The sequence below is a fragment of the Quercus suber genome, unplaced genomic scaffold (assembly GCF_002906115.3).
Source record: "Quercus suber isolate HL8 unplaced genomic scaffold, Cork oak 2.0 scaffold_61, whole genome shotgun sequence".
Classification (NCBI taxonomy): domain Eukaryota; kingdom Viridiplantae; phylum Streptophyta; class Magnoliopsida; order Fagales; family Fagaceae; genus Quercus; species Quercus suber.
This window is the reverse complement of record NW_027069526.1, coordinates 346,571-359,051: the sequence shown is the minus strand read 5'-3', so window position 1 is coordinate 359,051 and position 12,481 is coordinate 346,571.

The following is a 12,481-nucleotide window of genomic DNA, read 5'->3' as shown; positions in this document are numbered from 1 at the left end:
TCTGTAGTATGACCCTTATCTTTGTGGTAAATGCAGTATAAATTTTGAGTCCTCCTAGAGGGCTCACCACCCATCCTGTTCGGCCACCTAAAGTATGGCTCATGTTTAATCTTGTCAATAATCCTATGCACTGGCTCCTTAAACGTCACATTTACCTCCCCTGCTAGTGCTTCTAGCTCTTGAATCCTCAAATCCCCCCAATTTCTCGGTTGAAAGCCACCCTGCCGAGGACGACTTGCCATTGGTGCTTTGCCTTTGTTTTGCAGCCGGTCATCTTCCAGCCGTTTGTATTCTTCAATACGCCTCATCAGCTGCCTCATATCCTCGGGAGGCTTCTTAGTTAGTGATTCCCTCAGCCCGAAATCCTCGGGCAATCCCATTCTAAAAGTGCTCGCAGCAATCTTCTCGTTCCCCCTCACCAATCTCGTTGTAAAATTCCCAGTACCGGCCAGCATAATTACAAAGGGTTTCCCCTACCCTCATTTTCATGGACAGCAATGTGTCTACCAGTTGTGGCACTCGGCTACAAGTTACAAACCGGATTCCAAACTCCTGTATCAGCTCGGTGAAGTTGTGGATAGAGCCTTTACATAGCCCATTAAACCATCTCAGAGAGGTAGGGCCAAAGCTCAAGGGAAAAACCTTACACATCAGTGCGTCATTGTGGGTATGCAGAGACATCAACTAGATATAGTGACTGACGTGCTCTACCGGGTCAATTTTCCCGTGAATCTATCCAACATTGGGGCCCGCTCGATGCCAGCCGAAAATGGAGACCTAGTAGCTCTTTGTAATGCACGGCTCATCATATCCATGGCTACATTATGGGGCGTTGCTCTTCTGGGGAATCCAAACCTCGGTCTGCATACTCCCGTGATAGCGAATGGTCTTGACATTGATGGGATTCCAGCGAATGCGAACGTTCCCTTCGCCTACGAGATTCCCTTGAACAAGATCGTTCTCAGCGGTGGTTAGGTATGGACTGATTAGATCCCATCTCGTGATGATCTTCCCAGGTATTTGATCTTCTTTCTCGGTTGTCTCGGTCCCTTCTATGGTGCCTGTTCTCTGCTTCCAACTCCAGATCTCTCACCAACCTGCGCAGCCGCTCAAGCTCCTCATCCCTTTCGTCGAGTTGCCTATGTCCTGAAGCAACGGATACCGTTCGCTGCATTTGGTACGACCCTTCTCCGAGGCCAGACCTCTCTTCCTCCCGTTATTGATTCCTATATTCACGCCTCTTTTGCCTCCATTCTCGCCAGGAGGATCCCTGAGAAGATCCCATTGAACCACTTTTAGCATCACTCTCAGAATGTCTCCCGAACATCCTCTCGTTTGTGAGTCTCGACTGAACCACAGCTTTGTAGGAGATTCCTACAGATGGCGCCAATTATGCGGGCCAAAAATGAGGCTATCGGGCCGAAATCTCACTTGGGCTCACAATTTATTTGTGTGGTGGGTTTGGATTTCCTACCTTGGGTCCTTCTTGACAAAGAGACTCAATGACATTACTTTTCTCTCTTTACGTTGTTGCTCTCTTCCTTCACTCCCTTCTACTCTTTGTTTCTTTCCCTCTTTTCTCCAAAATTTCCAACCCCTTTTTCTCTTTCATTTCTCATATTTATACCCCCAAATTAATGGAGAGGCTATGATCACCTCCATGGTTAGTGCAATGGGAGGTCTAATATTATCGACCATAAGTGGATAGTTAGGTGGGAGTGGGATATGGCGAAAGTAGCCTTGGAACTTGATTCCTACTCCAGAAAGCATGCCCAGCAGCGGTGCTTCTGGGCATTTCTGGGTATGCAAATGATGGTATATTCGGACGTTATTCCTATTTCATTGTTCGGTAAAGGTCCCCGAGTAAGGGTCAGGTGGAAACACCTGGGCCTGCAATTCATGTGGGCCTAGATTGAGGCTATGGGCAGCACTGTTGTGTCGAAACTTTAGGCCCAAATGTGCGTGGGCCCCACGGGACCGTACCTTACCCCCTTGACTCGTGCCCGGCTAATCTGGTGGCCCTTGAACCCAGCTTCTGACATGGGAGTTAGCAACCATGGGCCCATTTACGCAATTTGGGCCCAATGTCCAGATGGCCCCAGAGGGGAGGGGGCGCATCGTACACCACTCTATGAACAAATTAACCTTTATCTCTATATGGGTGTTTTTATTGTTTCCAGCATTGGATATGTTTACTCATGAACATCATCAAACTTGAATAAATTAATTACCTAGTGTTTAATTCAATTAACTCGTAAAAATTAATAATATGCCATTAAAGGCGTATAAACACGTTTCTCACTATCAAATTCCTAGAGATCTTAATAATCTAATGATTTTATATATAGTAATTGTGTACAAAATTTTGTTTAGAATATAAATTTTGTGCACGCAATTCTTTTTCCTTTAGCTTTTATCTTCATTCTTAAACTTATGTTTAGATAATTTGAACACGAACTACAAAATGTTGTCAATATCAACAACAAAAAAACCTTGCACATGCCTCACACGTTGTCATTATTTTTGGGAAATTTAGACTCCAGATGATAGAATTAACAAGTTTTAAACCCAAGTTATTAATTAGATTTATTATGAATAAACATTGTTAAAACAAACAAACATCAATATCATGTCAATATCATGTACAGTGGAATAGTAAATAAGGCAAGATATAAGACCCAGGAAAACCAATGAAACAAACTAGTTTCACAGTAAAAAACTAGGGAGAAACCTTCTTAAAAAGCAATCCACTATAGTAAAGAAAATTTTCTGATCTAATATAAAACTTTTGTTCCTAGACTCTACAATCCCAGTAGTTTAACTTACAGCAGAAATCTTCTATCACTTCAGAACCTCTAAACTCTCTAGTATATGAATGCCACCAACGATGCACGGATCCTAGTACATGGCTAACTCTAGCAACTTGAAGAAGATGTTGTTGGCTGTAAAGTTCTTCACTTCATCAACAATTAATATCAAAAAGTACTTGGTTACAAAACCTTAAGGCGTAAAATACGCAGTAACTTCTTACAGAGAGAATAAGGCACTAGGTCACTTTTTGCATGTGTTCTCTATTAACAATGGTCTTTAAAATAAGCCTTATATATGTCTAGGGTTGTGAGAAAAGAAACCCTACAAGTACATACCAGTATGAGCCGAAAATCAGATTTGAAAATTCTGATTTCGTAGGTCTCGAAAAATTCAGCTTCTGTCGAGTTTCGCTCTTAAATCTCGATAGATACTATTTTTGTCGAGGTATCTGTCAAGTTTTAATGAACAACTTTTCTTCACTTGTTTCTTAGTATAATCTTCATGGCTTTAATACTTGACTTGAACTCTTGTTTTTTGAAGTACTAAACCCATTCTAGATCTACCAAATTACAGGTAAAGTGCATTTTGTCAAAAAATTAGCCAATTACATAAAATATGTCCTTAACAATTATTTTCAGCCAGAACAAAATATAGCTACAAAATTGGTTTAGTCTAAGACTACATCCTTACCCAATATCGTTTTATTGGAGATGAATTTTGACAAATTCACTATTGGATTACATCTTCTTCTTATATCCTTCATGCTTGCAAAATTTCTAGAAAATTTAAAGATCAATAACTATGTCATAAATAAATTGTTCAAGTTGTAAGTTTTTGTAGTTTAAAATTATGCATAAAATATAAACTTATAGATCATATAGTAAATAATATCTGATTGACACAAAATTTAACATGTGTATTAAGAGCATAAAAGATATGTAATTCAACAGTTAGATTTTCAAAATATGTAGCAAAATTTATTTTATTGAGTAAGATTGTAACGTAGGGCTATAACTAATTTTGTAGCTAAACCTTGTCATTTCTATCAAGTTAGTAATGCACCAACTACGCTCCACACATGGTCCACATGGCAATGAGTTTCAATTTGGAAATTTTTTCTCTTCAAACTAGTTTTGAAGAAAAACCCTTCGTACTCTTCCTATATCTTTTAATTGTATATGAAATTTGAAAATCTAACTATTGGATTGCAATTTTCTATTATATCCTTCATGCTTACAAAATTTCAAGAAGATCAAAGTTCAATAGTTATATCATTAATCAAATGTTTAAATTTCAGGTTTTTGTGATATAAAATTATGTATAAAATATAAGTTTATTAATCGAATAGAAAATAATATTCAATTTAGTATATGACATTTTTGATATGGGGTGTTTATATATGATGGATGAAGTGAGGATTTATGTATCTTTTCTTTTCTTTCTTTTCATATACATTATCTTTTGTACATTGGTCTTGTGACCATTTAGTGATAGCAAACACTATACTTATCTTTGATATATATTTGATGATGTTATTATCACATTTTCACCTATCTCTTCATGTAATGTTTCTTTTCTCTCTTTATACACATGTTTCTTATTTTGTATGCAATCTTATATTTCTATTTCATACTAAGATGCCTTTATGAGTTTTGTTTAAAGTATTTAAGAAATACAGGTTGTCAATGTCTATCATGCCATGAACTCTTTTTTTGCAAAGTTTTTCAAGAGTTTGTGTTAGGATTAAATTTTATTGTATTCAGATTAAATTTTATTGTATTCAACAAGTGATTATGAGTTGAGTGATTTATGACTTCTCTTATATTTCATTTGTTAGTTGTGTTGTCACAAATTGCCACATGGGGAGATTGTTAGGACATATGTGAAACTTGTTATGAACATATGTCATTTAGAATTGGCTAATTCTTTTACAAAACATACTTTACTTGTAATTGGGTAGATCTAGAATGTAATACTTCAAGGAACAAGAGTTCAAGTCCAAGTATTGAAGCCATGCAAATTTGTCTAAGAATCAAGTGAAGAAGTGTTGTTTATTAAAGCTCAACAGATAGCTCGACAGATGTATCTATCGAGATTTAATATGTGAAGCTCGATAGATAGCTTAATAATTGTATCTATTGAGAATTATGAAATTCATATTTTCAAATCTGTTTTTCACACATATCCAAACTGTATGTGCAGAGTTTCTTTTCTCACAACTCTAGATATATATAAAGATTATTTTAAGGGTCGTCTCAATGGATGCAAAGGTTGTCGCACTTATTATTACATGCATATTGTGACAAGAGACAATCTACCCTAGTTCATCTTTCTCTTGAAGAATCTGTTGCATTTGTATGCTAAGAGTTTTATAACCAAGGTGCTTCTTGATCTTCATCGTGTGGATGAACTAAATAATTTTGTAGCCAACATTTTTCTCAAGTTGGTGTGTTAGTCACGTATTGGGATCCATACATTTATTGGTTAGTCATGTACTAGGAATCATGCATTGAAAGGAGAGATTGTCACTACATTATAAGTCCAATTGGGTACTGAGGTAAGGATTCAACTGTAAGTTGGTATAAGGTACTGGGATTCCTTTACTTGTAACCGCTTGCTTTGATAATAGTGGATTCTCGGGAGTGGTGACCTTAAATTCACCCTATGAGGTTTTGCCTCGGTGATTTTCTCCATTCGTAAACAAATCACCCATATTAAATTTAATTTCCGTTGCATTTAGTTATTTAAAGATTATTTTAAGGGTCGTCTCAATGGATGCAAAGGTTGTCGCACTTGTTGTTACATGCATATTGTGACCGGAGACAATCTGCCTTAGTTCATCTTTCTCTTGAAGAAGCTGCTACATTTGTACGCTAAAAGTTTTATAACCAAGGTGCTTCTTGATCTTTATCGTGCGAATGAACTGAATAACTTTGCAGCTAACATTTTTCTCAAGTTGGTGTGTTAGTCACATACTAGGATCTGTGCATTGATTGATTAGTCACGTACTAAGAACCGTGCATTGAAAGGAGAAATTGTCATTACATTATAAGTTCAATTGAGTATTGAGGTAAGAATTCAACTATAGGTTGGTATAAGGTACTATAATTCCTTTACTTGTAACTGCTTGCTTTGATAATAGTGGATTCTCGGGAATGGTGACCTTAAATTCACCCAGTGGGTTTTTGCCTCGGTGATTTTCTTCATTCGTAAACAAATCACTCATGTCAAATTTAATTTCCGTTGCATTTAGTTATTTGGTGATTTGTTTGTACTACCACGCTTATTGCATGTTATTGAATCTAATTAATTTCACTTGGCTAAATTAATTGATTAAGTTACCTAATGGGTCAATACATTCTTGGCCTATCAACTTACATGACTTAAAAAGTCATATCACTTTATTAAAACACACATAGATAATCATGTTAATCCTTTTGTTTTGTTTTCAAATAAATATACAGTTATTTTTTTTTTTTTTTCCGAGTTAAAAGAAGATAGAGTTAAACATAAGTATTAATCATTAGCTAAATGGATTTTAGTAGTCCACACCGTCAAACTTTGGAAATCTAGTCATCATATATATAAGCAAAAACAAAAAAAAAAATTATATATATATATATATATATCTTGTTCACTTTAATGATTTGGGAATTAGGCAGTGATCTAAATTATATATATATATATATATATCTTGTTCACTTTAATGATTTGGGAATTAGGCAGTGATCTGCTCTCTCTCTATTCAACCACGTTCAAAACCAGACATCTCTCTCTCTCTCTCTCTCTCTCTCTCTCTATATATATATATAGATATATATCTAAATTCCAAATCTTATTTGTTGCTTAGGTTTTTGATATGTCACACTCTTCTGTAGTACCTTGCTCCTTATTCTACAATCCTGCAACTAACATAGGTAGGTGAAAAGAGAAAGAGACTGATAATTAATGGAGGCCAGAGATGCGCCTATGCATAATTATAAGAAACAAAGTAACCACTTGCATGATTAAACAGGAGGGCTGCTAGAAGATACAAACTCTTATATTATTACAGTAGAGCTGCTAGAAGATACAAAGTAATCCCTTGCATAATTACACAAGATAATATATAAGTGCCTCTGTATTACAAGCAAATCATATTTTCTAGCTTGCTACAGAAGAGTATTACTTCTCTAATACAAGAGGAGTATTTAATATAGTAGTTTACACAAAAGTATACAAGAAAGAGCTAACTAGTTTTTAAGCCCAGTACCAGAGCGATTTGCTTTTCCGTTAGAGTAATCTGTTAGCAATACTCCACCATGGATCTCTGCAGCCTTTTTGCTAGTGATGATCTCTGCCTGTTTCCTCGGAAAATGCTTATCAGTCATCCTGGGCCGACCAAAGACTCTGTCTAACATATCAAAGCCTTCTGCTCCAGCCTTAACAAGTTTTGCCTGAGGTGCCATATTGCTCAAAAGAACAGCTCAGACTGATATATAAATCAATTAGCTCTCTTGTTTTCCTGATACTAAGATTAATGGTGAAACCCCCCTTATATATAAATCAAGTAAAGAACGTTGGACAGAACTCTTGTAGAAAGAGAACCTTTGGTGCATGATTAATTCTTTTGGTTATTGATTCTCTTCAAAGATGCCAAGTAGGGGTATAGATAAGTTTAGCCTTTTTTGAATAGGGGAAAAAACCAGGACCATGGTTCCAAAGCACAATATTCTAGAAAGAGTGAAAGAGAAGATGTAAACCAAAGTAGATGAATATATTTATCAAGGTTTTCTTTAAGTCCCTTTTCTATGAAAATCACTAGAGTTCAAATCTTCTGTCCCACTTTTTCTGCTCCACTCTATACTACATTAATAAATATTTGTCACGTGATACTATTAATTAATAACTGTATGATTAATAAGTCAATAATAATAATATTTAATTAATTAGGTGAACACGTGATAAGTATTTATTGGTGGAGTATAGAGTGGAGCAGGAAAAGTGAGACAGAAGATTTGGACTCAAATCACTAACCGTCAAGCACTCATAGATGAATATACTTTTGGTAAACACTTACTCCTTTGAGCCTATTATGAGGTACTACCAATTATGGTCCTCTCTCAATAATCCATTAAGATTGTAATATAAGAGTAAAAAATAAAAAAGAAGAAAGGCTTCAACCTGACTGTCAGGCACTTGTCTTATATATTGAAAGGTTAATAATGTTATAAGGAAAGTTAATAAATACCTTAAGGACATTTATGGATAAACTATTTTAAGAAAGTTTCTATGAGAAAAAAAAAGTTAATGTTTTATATTTTTTTTTCATAAAAGTGGTATAAAATTTTAAAAAAAAATTATTTATTTACAAATGATTTAAGGATATTTATTAACGAACCATAATGATATTACCATAATTGTTTTAGTGATTGTGAATGGACAAATCATAGCCATGGAAAAAGATGTCTAGAGACTTTTTTTTTTTTTTTTTTGAGAGATGTCTAGAGACTTGGTTCTAATAATTGATGATTAAAAATAAATTATTTTTATTATATATTTTAAGATATAGGAATTTGAATCCAAATATATTTAATGGATAGCCATGAGAGAGAGAGAGAGTTATTGGTGATTCCCACAAAAACATGCCACGCGTCAAGTAGAACTTATGATCTTTTCATTACAAAGCAAAATTTTCTTTATTCAGAAATAACTATTACCACTCACTTAAATCGCAATTTCAATGCAAATTATGATTTGTGTGTAGTTGTATGCTTTAATTATAGTGGTATGTAATAAACACCACTCTTATAAAATGATAAGAGTGAAAAGTTTGGGAAAATTGTGAAAGTGTTAGCGCAGTCAATACAAAATGTACCTATTGCATTAATCTAGGGAAAAAGTGAAACACACACACACACACAAAATATATATATATATCTTGGCCTTTTTTCCCAAATAAGTTTTGATAGGGAACATAGCTAGTTTCTTTTAAATAATAATATATATGGATAAATTTTGTGAACAAGAATGAGTTCTATCTTGATTCCCAATTGGAAAATGATACAACGGACGGAAAAGGTGCATGGCACCATATATATGGTTCGAGGTCTCAGAAAGATTGGAAATCAATCATATATGCTAACTAGTATCAATGGAAGGGAAAGAAGTGCAATAATGGATAAAGGTTTACTGCATGTTAACTTGTCTATATTCCATGCTCAACCATGCAGATACTTGCTAGTTGCTACTCATACTCACCTGCAAAGAGACACATGCATGTGCACGCAGAATGAGAGTAAGATAGCTGAATTCTAAACTTTGGCAGAAAGTGGAATTTTTATTAAGTTTTTTTATTTTTTATTTCACTAATCTTTCTTTCCATGAGTTTTTATGGAGAGAGAGAGAGAGAGAGAGAGAGAGAGAGAGAGAGAGAGAGAGAGAATGCAAGCATATTGATTTCAAACGTTGGATACTGGATAGCCAGCAATTTTAGTGAACTAGTATTTTTTTTTTTTTTTTTTTATGATTGATCCTTTTTTTTTTTTGACTATTTTATGATTGATCTTAAATATCCAATAATTGTACTTCTATTGGAGATCTAATGAACTAGTTGTATTATTTTACAAAACAATTAAAATAGTATAGTTTAATAATAAGTCATTAATTAATTCCAGGGCCATAGGATTTAAGGGGAGTATTGTGACAAATTACCACAGATATCAAATATTTAATAAAATTTATGTTAATTTTATTATGTTTTCAAAATGGTTATTTGTCCATTTCTATTAGTAATCTAGTGATACTTGAAATTATATGAGTTACTAGATGGTTTAATAAATGCCTCTTATATAACACTTAACAATTAGATTACTAATGAAAATGAACGATAGTAATATGCAAAACCAAAATGAAAATTTTAAAATGTAAATGGTTAAAATGAAATTAAACAATTCCAAACTTTAAGGGTTAAAAGAGTACTTTTAGTCTGGTGGTGAATCCTATAAACAGAGTAAAGTTTTGCCAATAACTTTTTATGGATGAGAGAAGGTATTTTTGGTGGCATAATAAGATGTTTATTGCATGTTAGTTTAGAGGAGAGAAAAGAAGTTAAAACAAATTTATTTGCATTCTTACCCAAATAATTTAGATTGAGAACGTAGATAGTAATTTTATTTATTTAATATTTATTTATGAATGACACATGAAGTTTGGGAAAACGAATGAATATATATATTTTTCATTGGAAAATGATACCAAAAGATCGATAAAGGCAACACCACCATGGAGCTCTGCTTCCAAGTTCCACTGTGCCATTGGAAATCAATCATGTCCAGTCACAAGGGAGAGAAACAGTGTCTCGATCGAGTTAGTAGATATTTTTACTACACATCATCAATCACTAAAAAGAAGGAATTTCATGCATCATATATATGCCTCTTCTTTTCTTCTCTCTCTTGAGTTAGAAAATATCATTAAAAATCAAATAATTTATCTGCCAAAACAAAAATAAAATAAAAGGGCTATTCCAAACCAAAATTTGTTCATATAATCAGACTTAACATATGAGCAGCCACTTCAGAGATCATGTCTTCCTTTTTAGTACATATTTGTTTAATTGGTAGAGGGCTTATGAGAAGAAAAATAAATATATCATATTCACATAGGATATGTGTTATTCACGATAACAAACGCAGATACATCATACATGGGCACCCAACAAGATAAACATTCAGAGTTAGATGAGACTATAGTTTGGTTGTTTGGCACAAGATTGGAATAAATTAGATTTTCCAACAGAACCTTTCTTCTTCTTTTTTAGATAATCACAGAACCTTTTCTTTTTATTACAAGTAATTTTCCAAGAAAGTGGCACGATCGGATTCCATAGTGAATTCGCAAATCGCAATGCCAGAACCTTACTTTCTTTTCTTTTTCTCTAATAATCATAGATAAGCCACCACTAGTAGATATCTTGATGAGATATATATATATATATAGTTCTTTAAGTACTTTATTTATTAGTTTGTATTTTTTTGAGATTAAAAATTAAAGATTACCTAGATATAATGGGAAATGCTAAATTATTAAAAAAAATAAAGTGATGGAAGTTATTTAATAACTGTAATTTCTTCCAGTTTCCAATATTTGGTTCATTATGTATATCCCGGCCGGGTGAAAGGGGTCTTTGTGAATCTGGTTCCTTACATAGCCTTTCCTCCAAAAATCCAAAATCTTGGTTAAAAAAGTGGCATTTCTTCTTTGACTGATAACTCACGTTTGAAGTTTTGTGCTAGTATCCATAACGCACTTACATACAATAACAATATGTTCATATATAATCTTGTTTAGACCTGAGTTACCGACCAATCACATATGTAGCGAATTAATTCAACTAGTTATTCCACATAGATATTCCAAAACATTAACTCAATCACCACAATCAATCATCAAATCAAAGCAATAATAATTAAGAAAGCAATGTTTTAGTGATGAAGCGGAAAACTAATGAAGAATTTCATCAATGAAAAAGCACTCTGAGAATCCATTCCCATGGAAAATAGTCTTTGCAAGACAATTGCATAGCTATACTATTCATCGTAACCTCTACAAAAACTGTATTTGCCTCTCACAACAGTAACTCCGGAGTCTACCTAAGCGGATACGCTCTACAAATGAACCATCTACAACTCTTGGAACTCCAAATTTCAGCAATAATTCACTATTGGAGAAACAAACTTTGTGGTTTTTAGAACAATATAAAACTCATAGTAAGAAAATAATTCAATAATTATTGTATAGGATCAAAGAACAAGGATGGATTTTCACTACTGTTTAGGCTCAAGGAGAAGGTTTTCAAGCTAGATTGGCTTGGTATGACTTTGATTTGAACATGGTAGCCTTCTATATAGAAAATAGTGCTTAAGGGTGCTTATATAGCTATCTTAAAGCCTTAGATAACTTACACTTTCAGCTGAATTCAAATCATAATTCTAGGCAATCTCGCTCAAGTGAAAGTCGAGCAACTCACGAAGTTTCTGATTTGTTAATGTTTTGCTCAGGCAAATTTGGGTTTTATTTTTGTGAAACTGATGTTCTTCAAATCCTTCAATCAGCTTAATGTTCCACTTCTAACCGAATTCAAATAAATCACTTTCATTCCTTTAAAATCAATGTTTGTAACATCTACAAGTTAACAGATTATATATAATCCTATCAATGAAATAATATATCTACTAATTGTCCATTTCGGAACAATTTATTTAGCTAAAGATGAAAACGTTTTGCTTAAAGTACCGTAGATATAAAAGTAAAAGTTAATTGAAATAGTTCAGTGGGACCCATAAATAGTATCAGAAAATGCAATGGGACTTATGAATAATAGCAAAAATAAGCTGAATAGTAAAATAAGTTGATAAAAATAATCAATGCCAAACACACACTAAATTTAGTCCTACAAGAGATGTTTCATATATCTAATCCTTAGCAATTCCCAATTTGTTTTAAATTCTACAATTATGGAAGTCGTACTTGAAAGAATATCACTTTGTAACTATGGTGCTTTTTCTCATGCACTTCATTTTATCTTGGATGGTGATAGATTCAATGTACGCTGTTTGGTTCAACATATGAGACATTTGACTAGTTTAAAATTGTTAGGGGGGTTACCTGATATCTCAAACTGTTTGGA